At 47.9% G+C, this 13,107-nt stretch overlaps 1 protein-coding gene across 1 annotated transcript in view; it reads right to left on the reverse strand.

Annotated features, from left to right (window-relative positions):
• Window positions 1-12,898, reverse strand: part of GRM3 (glutamate metabotropic receptor 3) — a 75,587-nt gene extending 62,689 nt beyond the window's left edge. The window contains exon 1 of the mRNA XM_060694943.2: window positions 12,254-12,898. The gene's annotated coding sequence lies outside the window, so the exon portion shown is untranslated. The remainder of the gene's footprint in view (window positions 1-12,253) is intronic.
• Between the last annotated feature and the right edge of the window lie 209 nt (window positions 12,899-13,107).

Below are 13,107 nucleotides of genomic sequence, written 5' to 3' on the forward strand. Positions count from 1 at the left end.
GGAACATGGAAGCCATGTCAATCTGAAAATGTCAGATTTTACCCCCAAGACATGGAAATTGAAGCACTAATAATTGGGAAACTCCAATGCCAGTCTAGTCCAAGAGGTCAGAAAAGAATTCTACAAGGCAACATGGTGGATGGTTCATGAATGGACTTCCATCTGAAGCCCAAACTAACACACAGGAATTCATTGCTCCAAAGTGGGGCTCCTGGTCACACGGAAAACGTGTTGAAAGTGCATCACCGACTGCTTTGTGCTTTCTTGGCATCCATGCAGGACCCAGAACCCAGGAAAAGAAATCTCTGCAAGAACTACATCACCCTCCAGACACCTCAAGGATCATGTGATGCCATGGATGATGGTTGTGTAAATACCTACACAGACTTTTCTCCTTGGTCCCATCCGATGGAAGGCTTTTTAGGAATTGGAGAATTGCTTGCTTTCACTATTTTATTTCTTCAGGAAATTCTATGGAATTAAATCTGGGAATAGAGGGATGGGCCTTAATTAACCGACAGGGCCTGTTAAAGTGCAGTATAGGACAGGCCAGAGGTAACTGTGATGACATCCACTGATTATTAGCACATTGAGCTGACTTAGGCCAGCCTAAGTCCCAATCATTAGCATGCCGTATAACCTTCCTGTATCCATGCTTCTTCCCAGGGCTGGTTCTCAGGGGGTTCTAGTGGGTCGTTAATTTTCAAGTGCCCTGAAGCTATTTTGCTTAAAAAGAGAAAGAATTCAAAGGCAGCAATGATGTGCATTGCAGATGGGAGGATTGACCAGTCCCCAAGGCAGGAGTAGAGAGGAGTGTCCTGTAGCTGCTTCCACACTTACTCTTTGGAGCCAAAATCTAAAGCAGGGCTCTGCAAACTTGGCAACTTTAAAATTTGGCAACTTTAAGACTTGTGGACTTCAACTCCTAGAATTCCCCAGCCATCCAAGCTGAAACTATGGTTATATTGGTTGTAAACAGTGGTGAAGTTACTGTTACTACCGGTTCTGTGGGTGTGGCTTGGTGGGCGTGGCGTGGCTTGGTGGGCGTGGCTTGGTGGGCATGGCAGGAGGGAAGGATACTGCAAAATCCCCATTCCCACCCCACTCCAGTGGAAGGATACTGCAAAATCCCCATTCCCACCCCACGCTGGGGCCAGCCAGAGGTGGTATTTGCCAGTTCTCCAAACTACTCAAAATTTCTGCTGCCGATTCTCCAGAACCTGTCAGAACCTGCTGGATTTCACCCCTGGTCGTAAATCACAATTATTCCTGACTATAGATAGAGAGTGTTTATGGAGAACAATGGGACAGAGGAGGGATTTGGGTGAAAAGTAACTGGTTTAGATCAATGCATTAAGCTACAGTCTGATGACAAATAAGGTGGAGTGAGGATTTGTTTATATCTGTGTCAGATTCTTGGTACGTTTTGTGAAGTTTTTCTTGAGTTCATTTGCCTTTTCCCCTTAATTTAAATCCTCCGCCAGTTTAGTTACTCTGTGAATCTATTGAAGGGAGCAGCAGCTTCTCCTCTGAGTAACAGTCATGAGTCAAAAAGATGCTACTATGTCTTTCTGACTTGTTGCTACTGTAGGCTAATGTTTCTCTCTCCCCACAACGTGTTGCAGAAGACAGTGCATCTGTATTCCTGTTACCCTTCTCAACTTCTCATCAGTCCTACTATTTTCTACTACCTATTGGTATCTTGTGATTGATCACTTGTTGTTTGTATCTTACGACGAATGATTTATGATCCATGATCTATCACTGTGTTGTTTGTACATTGAGAGCTTATGCACAAATTTCTTGTCTGTCCAATCACACTTGCCCAATAAAGAATTCCATTCCATTCCATTCCACAGTTGCTATGCTAGGCTATGCTATGCTATCCCGTCCCGTCCCGTCCTTGTAACTTCTTCCTCTTGGGGTTTAAAACAATCTCCAACCCCCCCCAACTCTCAGGGAGTGCAGAGTTGAGTTAAATCGTGCGATTAATTCGAGATCCTTTCAGGAGGGGGGGGCTTATGGAGAGGTTAGAGAAAGCCGTGCCACCCTCTTCATGAGGATTTTAAGTCAGCAGGGGTTACTTAATGCATTAGTCCATCAAAGGAATAAATCCATCCTGATTGGTATTCTGGAAGCACATGGCCGATCGGAGAATGCTTCCTTCAAAAACAGATCTAAATAAATCCACTGGCAAGGTGGATTTAGTTCTTCATTTTAGATCTTCCTTGCCTGCCGAGGGGTAGAGCTTGGAAGGGGTTTGGGGGGTTTTTTTGGCAAAGGCTGCTGACCAAATGTTCAAGGGCTTTACGATTCCCACCCTTCTTTTGCTGCTGAGAAGCCTGAAGAATAAGCTTTGGGAAGCTGAGGCTGGCAGGCTCCGGGAGAGTGCAAATGTCCCTCCAGTTTGTGAATCTAGCAGAACAACAATGGTTCGAAAGAGGGAGCCCATTCATCAGTCCTCTCACGTCCAGCCTTGCTCTGGGCCCGGAGCTGCCCCGTAGAGTCCGGGGGGAGCTGCTATTCCCATGTCCCCTGACCCCCCCCTTAAAAGCAAGGGTGGCCAAAGGGGAGCTCACTTAGGGGGGAGCTGCATTCGGTGCAGAGGCTTCTAAAGGTCCTATGGAAAGCACCCACCGATATTTGGGGAAGCCATTTCCTCCATTTTTTAAACACAAAAGGTGAGCATTGATATTTGGGCAAAAACAAATTGAGGCTTTAAGTTATTGGGATGACTCTTTCTTTCTTTCTTTCTTTCTTTCTTTCTTTCTTTCTTTCTTTCTTTCCTTCCTTCCTTCCTTCCTTCCTTCCTTCCTTCCTTCTTCCTTTCTTCCTTCCCTCCATCCCTCCTTTTTTCCCCTTCCCTTCCCTTCCCTTCCCTTCCCTTCCCTTCCCCTCCCTCCCTCCCTCCCTCTTCTTTCTTTCTTTCTTTCTTTCTTTCTTTCTTTCTTTCTTTCTTTCTTTCTTTCTTTCTTTCTTTCTTCACTATTCATGCGTGGCTCCCAGATTTCACTATGCTGGGTTATTTATTTACTTATTTAGGAAACACATTTTTGTAGGCATCTCACCCAGTGTTTCTCAACCTTGGCAACTTGAAGATGTGTGGACTTCAACTCCCAAAGTTCCCCAGCCAGAATTCTGGGAGTTGAAGTTCATATATCTAAAGTTTGAGGAAAAGAAGGACCAGGGGTGACATGATAGCAGTGTTCCAATCTCTCAGGGGCTGCCCCAAAGAAGAGGGAGTCAAGCTATTCTCCAAAGCACCTGAGGGCAGGACAAGAAGCAATGGGTGGAAACTCATCAAGGAGAGAAGCAACTTAGAACGAAGGAGAAATTTCCTGACAGTGAGAACAATTAACCAGTGGAACACAGAAGTTGTAAATGCTCCAACACTGGAAGTTTTTAAGAAGATGTTGGATAATCATTTGTCTGAAGTGGTGCAGGGTTTCCTGCCTGGGCAGGGGGTTGGACTAGAAGACCTCTAAGGTCCCTTCCAACTCTGTTATTCTATTCTATTCTATTCTATTCTATTCTATTCTATTCTATTCTATTCTATTCTATTCTATTCTATTCTATTCTATTCTAGTGGTTAAAGCTGAAAAATACTAGGCAGTGAGTGAAAGATGAGAACTATTGATCCGCTGCCTAGTGGAACACAAAGGCCAAAAGAGAGCAGCTCCATCAAAGTGAAGCTCCCAGCTGACCCAGGCCCCACTGCCACGTCGTTCTGCCTGAGATACGTTCCCCTTCAAGCGGACTTCAACTCACAGTGATTTCACAAATCCAGCCATGTCATTTTTTTCTTCTTCTTGGCAACCACGTGAAAGTCATTTCCCTCTTCCTCCTGCTGGATTTTTCTTTCCTAAACTTTCTAATCTAGTCTACCTCCTGAAGGTTTCCTAGTGGCCTCCCATCCAACAATTGCAGAGGTTTGAACCCGCATAGCATTTGTAATTAGCGTATTTCTTGACTTGTATTTTTTGTGGGCGGTCTACTCTATTTCTTGCCACGTGTTTTAGGAGTGTGCAGGTAAGATGCCCTAAGCAGCTTCTACACACATTAATAAAATGGTATATGCGAGTCCGAAAGGAGAAGGGCGGTATAGAAATTCGAATAATAAATAAATAAATAAATATGCGCAATATTGATCCCAAGGAATGAAGGCAAATCTACGTGTCTCAGGATAATGTCCAATCTTGGGTCGGTCACTGGGACCAAAGGCTTAATTCTGAGCTTTCAGACGTATGCTGGAGCCCATCCCCAGAAAAAGTGACCAGTTTATGTGACACAGGAGAGAGAGAGAGGCGTTCCCTGGGGATGGGCTCCAGCACGAGTCCAAAATCTTGGAAAATTAAATCTCTGGTCCTGGTGAACGACTCAGATTGGATCCCGCAATATTGATCCCGTCTTGAGTATCCCCATGGTTAGTGAGTGGCAAATAAATTGAACAAATAAATAAATGAATATTGATCCCAAGTCATACAAGGAATGTTGATACTTTCTGGTGAGAAGAGAACAAGGTTCTGAATATGACATGAAGCAGATAATCAGACTTGGACTATGCTAATATTCTCTCAAGCTTAGTCATAAAAAAAGAGGGTCAGAGCTCCTTGACTAACTTTAGGTGCACCCAAACTCTAACCTACACCCCCAAAAATGAAGCTTTACAGAGAAATTCTCCAAATTTTATTATCCAGATGTATTTCACAAATCTTACCCTATAAGGGGCAAAACAAAAGTAGCTCTCTATGTCTCTGCAACAGAACCTCAGTCCAAAAACTCTTATCAGATCCACACGTGCAGGAGGACAACTCAGTCACAAAACAAACAGGCAAGTCTTCCAAATGTTTTCATCAGCAAAGACAGCTAAAGCACACAACACACACACAAAGGCACACAATGAGTGTGATAGAAGAGGGGGAAGGTGGATGCTATTCAGGACATGTTTAATCTCAGTTACAATCTTAATGGAATGTGTGAATAATCTCCAGCTAAGCCACTTATTAGATATTGTCGGCTGCTTATTCCCCCAAATGGGGATTCACGTTGTGTTTTGATCTTTGCAAAGCAAATTTAAATTCAACTGAAAGGCCCGGTTGACATATGCGCTAGGTGCCGCCCAAGATTGCAACCGAGTGGAGAAGAAATCCTCTTTCTTTCTTCTTTCTTTCTTTCTTTCTTTCTTTCTTTCTTTCTTTCTTTCTTTCTTTCTTTCTTTCACCTTCATTTCAGTTTTATGATTTGCTTGATGAAGAATTTCTGGGCGACTTGGAAACCTGCACATCATTGTGAAATCTTAAAGGGCTTTAATAAAGATTTGACCTTAATATGGATTTTGCTTTCATTACATCTAATTCTGATTGAGATGATAAATGTCAGGGCTGCAATGGATGCTTTACTACGCTTTTATTATTATTATTATTATTATTAATTAAATTTCTATACCGCCCTTCTCCAATAGGACTCAGGGCGGTGCACAGCCAAGATAAAAACAAAGCATACAAAATTTAAGAACAGTATTAAAATAATTTAAATATTTTGGCCGAAATTAAGATAACCCAATTTAAAATCAATTTAAAATTTAACTCAGGCCAGCCCAGCTTGTTGAAATAAATAGGTTTTCAGGGCCCGACGAAAAATCCGGAGGTCTGTTATTATACGTAACTCTGGGGGAAGGTTGTTCCAGAGGGTGGGCGCCGTCACAGAGAAGGCTCTCCCCCTGGGGGTCGCCAGCCGACATTGTCTGGCGGACGGCACCCTGAGGAGGCCCACTCTGTGCGAGCGTACTGGCCGGTGGGAGGCTATTGGTGGCAGAAGGTGGTCTCGTAAATACCCCGGCCCTAAGCCATGGAGCGCTTTAAAGGTGGTCACCAACACCTTGAAGCGCACCCGGAAGACCACTGGGAGCCAGTGCAGCTCGCGCAGGAGAGGTGTCACATGGGAGCGCCTCGTCGCCCCCATAATCCCCCGCGCGGCCGCGTTCTGGACCAGCTGGAGCCTCCGGGTGCACCCCAGGGGGAGCCCCATGTAGAGAGCGTTGCAGTAGTCCAGGCGGGAAATGACTAGTGCCTGAGTGACTGTGCGTAGAGAGTCCCGATCTAGAAAGGGGCGCAGCTGGCGTATCAGGCGAACCTGATAAAAAGCCCCCCTGGCCACGGCCGTCAAATGATCTTCTAAAGACAGCCGTGCGTCCAGGAGGACGCCCAAGTTGCGAGCCCTCTCCGTGGGGGCGAGTGATTCGCCCCCAATAGCCAGCGATGGCGTCAGCTGGCTATATCGGGACGCTGGAAGCCACAGCCACTCGGTCTTGGAGGGGTTGAGTCGGAGCCTGTTTCTCCCCATCCAGGCCCGCACGGCCTCCAGACACTGGGACATCACTTCAAGGGCATCGTTGGGGTGGCCTGGGGTGGAGATGTACAGCTGGGTGTCATCAGCGTACTGATGGAACTCCACCCCAAAGCCACGGATGATCTCACCCAGCGGCTTTACATAAATGTTGAACAGAAGGGGCGAGAGGACCGACCCTTGTGGCACCCCACAAGCAAGGTGCCTCGGGGTCGACCGCTGCCCCCCCGTCAACACAGATTGCGACCGGTCAGAGAGGTAGGAGGAGAACCACCGCAGAACGGTGCCCCCCACCCCCAACCCCGCCAACCGGTGCAACATGATACCATGGTCGATGGTATCAAAAGCCGCTGAGAGGTCTAACAGGACCAGGACAGAGGAGCAACCCCTATCCCGAGCCCTCCAGAGATCATCCACCAACGCGACCAATGCCGTTTCCGTGCTGTACCCAGGCCGGAAGCCGGACTGGAGCGGGTCTAGATAGACAGCTTCATCCAGGTACCGGGGAAGCTGTTGCGCCACCACACTCTCAACAACCTTCGCAACAAAGCGAAGGTTGGAGACTGGACGATAGTTAGCCAAAACAGCCGGATCCAGAGAGGGCTTCTTGAGGAGGGGCCTCACAACCGCTTCTTTCAAAGCGGCCGGCAGGACCCCCTCACTCAAAGAAGCGTTAACAATCTTCTGGAGCCAGCCTCGTGTCACCTCCCGGGAAGCCAGTACCAACCAGGAGGGACACGGGTCCAATAAACATGTGGTCGCGTTCAGCCGTCCCAGGACCCTGTCCATGTCCTCGGGAGCCACAGGATCGAACTCCCCCCAGATAACACTCTCAAGACCGGCCTCAGTCATCCCGTCCGGACATACCCAGTCAGAGGCCAGTCCTTCCCGAATCTGAGCGATTTTGTCATACAGATACTGCACAAAGTCCTCGGCTCGGCCCTGCTTGAGCTTAGCCAAAAGACAGCGAAGTCTGTGACCCCAATAAAGATTTGACTGACAGATGCTTTAAGCTAGCAAAGTACCTCAGAGTGGAGAAGTGTTTACACTATGGAGGGGCCCTGAGGATGACTCTTGGTAGAACTAAAGATGAGCCTGCCAGAATTTTGTCACTGATTGGAAAATGAAGATTGGTGCAATAAAGAAACGGTATTATTTATGGGAAGAGGGAAAACGGAAGGTGTAAAATACAGACACAACAAAGATCTCCTGCTTGAAGGAACCACTCACCGCATGGCTCATGGTGTACCATGAGGACTAGGGAGTGTTTATACAGGAAGATTTTACCCTCTCCTCTCGTCTCCTCTCCCCTCCCCTCCCTTCCCTTCCCTTCTCCTCCCCTCCCCGCCTCTCCCCTCTCCCCTCCTCCCCTTCCCCTCTTCTCTCCCTTCCCTTCCCTTTTCATTCCTTCCCTTCCCTTCCCCGCCTCTCCTCTCCCCTCCTCCCCTCCCCCTCTCCTTTCCCTTCCCCTCCCCTTCCCACCTCTCCTCTCCTTCCCCTCTCTTCTCCCTTCCCCTCCCTTCTCTTCCCTTCCTCTCCCCTCTCCACCTCTCCTCTCCTCTCTTCTCCCCTCCCCAATCTCATCTCCTCTCTTTCCCCTCTCCTCTCCCTTCCTTTCCCTTCCCTTCCCCTCCCCTTCCTGCCATTCCTCTCCCCTCCCCTCTCCTCCTCTTATTAGCTCATCAAGTTATCTTACCTCCAATGAACTTATCCTGCTTCCTCCAGCTTAGCAGCCATGGCCATCCAGGTGGGAAGACAATTTGTGATGCACAATTGCTTCTATCAGTCCCGACCGTCCCTGCCTTTATTTGCCAAGGATGACCTTCACTGAATAATAAGATCAGGAAATGCCTAAAGTTTTCTTTGGCTGAAAAGAGCCCCACCCTCCTAGTCGGGCAGTTCTTTAGAGAGGGAAAGGAGCTATGAGGTTTAAAAACAACTGGATTAAAATCGCCCATGCCAAAATCATCCATCTACTTTTAGAGAGCGAGAGAAAGAGAGAGAGGGAGGGAGGGAGGGAGGGAGAGAGGGAGAGAGGGAGAGAGAGAGAGGGAGAGAGAAGAGAAGAGATCCTAATGCACTAGGATCTCTGCTACACTAGGATCTGAGGTTTGGGATTGACAGATATCAGAAGAGATACCTGTTGGCCTTATGCATGCTTGCTGAAGAGCTTTGCCTTCAATCACTGAGAGGTGGATGAGCAAAGCTTTACTTTATGGAAGATGGGGGAAGGGGAAGCTTATGATTCAATTAATTAATGTTAATTGACTACTTCCTTGAATTTTTAGACTTATCTCTTTGTGGTTGTGGCTACAGGAAAAATAGGAAATGTATACATGCTGATACTTAGAAGTGGACTGGATCGCTTAAAAGCCACCCAGAACTGAGATCCGTCAAAACCTTTGGGTGAAGGCTAATTCACATGGTTGCTTAGCGTTGACTGTAACATTTAGTCTGCGAATGTGCCCGGTTTAACACCCTCCAGGGAGAGCATTCACTTCATTTCAAGTGCCAGCTTTCAGCATCTGCTTGCCAAGAGGCACCACACTTAAAGGATCTGCTTCCTCCCCACACCCACTTCAAATGCACTTCTACGCATGGCTTCTACTAAGTAGCAAAACGTTCTAAAGGACTTTAGAAAGCAAACTTCAAACTATGCATGCTTCTAATTTTCTTAGAAGAAGAAAAGTCTGCCTTTGTTTTCTTCTTCTTTTTAGATGTTGAGACTCTGGAAAGAGTGCAAAGAAGAGCAACAAAGATAATTAGGGGACAGTTGTTGAAATCGGGTAGGTCTAGTTTATTGAAAAGAAGGACTAGGGGTGACATGATAGAAGTGTTCCAGTATCTCAGGGGCTGCCCCAAAGAAACTAATCAAGGAGAGAAGCAACCTGGAACTAAGCAGGAATTTCCTGACAGTGAGAACAATTAACAATTAATTGGATTAATTCCAAGTGGGATCAAGTGGAATGACTGGCCTCCAGAAGTCGTGGGTGCTCCCATCACTGAAGGTTTTCAAGAAGAGCCTGGACAGCCATTTGTCCAGAATGATAGACTGTAGTGTAGAGTCTCCATCTAGAACAGGGGTTTGGATCGGAAAACCTCCAAGGATTCTTCCTTGTTATTCTGCTAAAAAATATCCCTCCTCCCAGCTGGGTGTTCCATCACAGGAGGATTTTAAGAAGAGATTGGACAACCATTTGTCTGAAATGGTCTAGGGATTGCTGCCTAAGCAAGGGGTTGGACTAGAAGACCTCCAAGGTCCCTTCCAACTCTGTGATTCTGTTATTATCTCCCAATTTAGCCTGAAGTACCCAGGGGGATCTTCTACTCCAGAACCAAGAAGATATTACAGATAAACCCGGGCCATGCATACTCTATCATGCTATAACTTTAGAATTTCTTGGTCATACTTATTTTTATTTATATTGGTCTCCATTTAATCGGATTTGAAGGGAACAAAATCTTGCCTTTCTCTTTGTAAAAATATACAAAAGTATGAAGGCTATTGCTTAATGCATTGTAAGCCGCCCTGAGTCTCTGGAGAAGGGCGGCATATAAATCAATTTTTTTAAAAAAAATCTTGCCTTTCTCTATGACAGTTGACCTTAAAGCCATGGATAATTCCTGGATGCTAGAAGGTATTTTAATAAAGGACTATAAACAGTTGAAGTATCTCATTATATGCATTAGCAGTTTCATGGTTCTGTTCCCCAATCAGTGAAACAAAAAAATGTTTAATTTCTGATCTTCTCTGAAAGTGAAAGATGGTTTTACTATTGGAAATGCTTTTTTACACACACACGCACGCACACACAGAGCGAGACTGTTTTAAACCTCCTGGTTTTCCTAAAATAGCATTCTTTTATTTTGATTGCTACGACTGAAATCTGCAGGTAGCATCTTCCATCCTGTGGAAGGGAGAGGAATGGGTGTTTTGTCATTGTTCTGTGGCAAGATATTTGATCAGGCGACTCCTACATTCGGTGAACAGCTTAGCAGGGACATATGACCAGGAGGGAAAAAATATTTATAGGTGTGTAAATTCGTGCTACGGTGCTGCTGTCCCATTCAGGCCAGCTGAATTTCCTTTCAGAGAAGGAAGAGACTGAAAAATGAAGCATCCACACCCACCCCAGTTCAGCTGATCACACCTGCTGGAAAGGAAGACACGAAAATGTACACCTGCTTTCCCGAGATACACTATGAAGCTAAGAGCTCCTTTTGCAAGCAACGGTATTGATCTTTGTTTGAGATGATTTTGTAAAAAAAAAAAAAATCAAATGAAATCACCATAATGCATGTCACCTTCTGGAGGGAAAAAATTGCACACAATGCCCTATTCTCAAAGTCCCAAAGAAGCGTAGAGAAGGTGGCATTTTCGCCCTTCAAGGCAAGCGACTCTTTTCTACCCAGTCAGGAACATCAAACAGAATAGGGACACACACTCAACAGTAATACAAGCTGTTGTAGGATAGAAACAGAGGAAGTCAGGTTCAAAGGCTCACGGCTTCGTGGACACCAGGTAGTACATAAATAATTCGAAATCCATGGGGAGCAGGACACGTTGTGTGGGTTGTACCAGAATATCTGTTGATCTGAAACCCCCACGGGAAGCAGAGATCCAATGGGTCTCTCCAGTTTAGACTGCTGTGGAAGGACAGATTTTTTTGCAGGACAGAAGATACGATGTCTAATGGAAGCATTAGATCCATTAGGATGTTTTCCCATAGATGAACCCTGACAGGAAGGGAGACCCAAGAGCCACCTACAAGAGGCCTTCCCAAAGGAATGCTTCTTCACCTATCAACTTGATTTGGGAGAAACACCTCTATCATATAATAAAGGAAGCTTCAAGAAATAACCAGGCTGAAACTCTGTGTTTAACCATCATGTCAGGGTTTAATATTATGCTGTCATGTTACTCTACCCAAACCATGAGGCACAAAGACCAACTCTACACTACTAGCATCTTTTAATCTCTCTCTCTCCCTCTTTCCCTCCCCTCCCTCCCTCTCTCCTTGAAAAGCCAAATCATCCTGATATTCAAGCCTCCCGTTATTTCCACCCTCCTTGGCATGTCTTTTCTCCCCAAATATTGTTTCTATACATGCAATTTTCCAGCCCCTGCTTCTCTCTCTCTTCCCTCTTGTCCCTCTCCCCACCTCCACTGCAGAATACCTGTTCTCTAGAGATGCTTTGTGCTAAATCTACCGCACTTGCCAACTGCCACACAAAAACTTCGGGCACTTCCTAGCAGAGAGAGCCTGTCCATAACCCCCAAAAGGGACTTCATCCATACCCGAGTTTAGCCAAAATGAGACCCAGTTCCTTGATCCCCACTAAGACCTGAAATATTATTTCAGGCTGACTCCACTCCCATATCTTTCTTCCCAACAGCCTACAAGATAGTTATCAAGATAATAAAGAGGATTCATTACAGGGGACTAATAAGCACCAATAAAGTCCTGGCATGATAGGAGCTTACCAAAACAACACAGTTATTCAATCCACAACCCTACTCGAACCCAATCCCAGCAGAACGCAAGTGCTTAATAACAACCTGCGCGGGATCTCAGCCAAAATAACAGCACCGCTACTGAACTCCGCTAGAAAACGTGCCCCCCCCCCCAAAACCCCCCAAACCCGCATATTACGTAAGAAGAGTTCTTCGCTGGGCTTCCTCTCCCCAAAGTAGGAGAAGGCACGGGATGCAGGCAGGCGAATTCAAAAGCCAAAGAGCCCCAGGAGGGGGGAAAGGCTTCTGCACCAGCCCAGCCACGGCTCCCACCCCAAAGCCGCCGCAGCAGCCGGGAGACAGGTGTCCGCTGCTCAGCCCGGGCCAGGTGGAGCCGCTCCAAAGCCTCCCCGGCCGCCTGGAAAGGGGAGGAGGGGGGGGCGGTCTGCTTACCGTGCCTGGCCGGAGCTGCTGCTGCCGCCGCCGCCGCCGCCGCCGCTGCTGGGCTCCCGGCAGGCGTCCCCACCCCCGTCATCCTCCCGTCCGCCTCTCCTCGGACGCCCAGGCAGGCAGGCAGGCAGGCAGGCAGGCGGTGGGGAGGGGTCGCCGGGGAGGGTCCCCCGCTCGCTCCTCCTCGGCCTCCTCTTCTTCGCCTCCTCCTGGCCGGGCTCCGGGGCGCAGCTCCTCCAGGGCCCCGGGGCAGGCAAGAGCGGCGGCCGAGCAAGCAGCTCTCGCCCTCCGTCCCGGCTCGCCCGGCGGGAGAAGTTCAGCTTCTCTCCGGGGATGCGCTCTGCTGCAGCGCCTTTGCGCCCAGGGCGCGCCTCCGCCTCCCCCGCCGCCTCCCGCTCTCCGGGGCCATTTGGGGAAGGGGACCGGGAAGCGGGGGGCTCGCTCTTGGAGGGCGGCCTTGGGAGCCCCCCACACCCAGGCGTGCACGCCCCCCCAGCCCGCACGCGCGGCCGGCAGCCCCTGGCGAGCTGGCGCTCCAGCTGTTGAACTTGCTGTCCGGCGAGAGCAAATCCCGTCTCTGGTCCCTCGGAAAGGGAGAGGATGCTGTCTCCTTAGCAACCCCTCATCAATCTTCTCCGGATGCCGCCTGATTGGCCCGGGCGGAGGGGGGAGCCACGCCCGGTTTTCCCAAAGAAGGCTGCCCGCGCTTGGCATCCTCCGGAGGTAGAAGGAGAGGAAAATCGGGGTGGTGGGTCAGACATGAGACTTAAGCCACTTGCTTAAAAAATAAATAAATAAGTGCCCATTTTCTCCCTCTGTCCCAGGGAATAATAATGATAATAGTGATAATAATGACA

Source organism: Pantherophis guttatus, chromosome 7 (assembly GCF_059756535.1).
Source record: "Pantherophis guttatus breed Tessera chromosome 7, ASM5975653v1, whole genome shotgun sequence".
NCBI lineage: Eukaryota > Metazoa > Chordata > Lepidosauria > Squamata > Colubridae > Pantherophis > Pantherophis guttatus.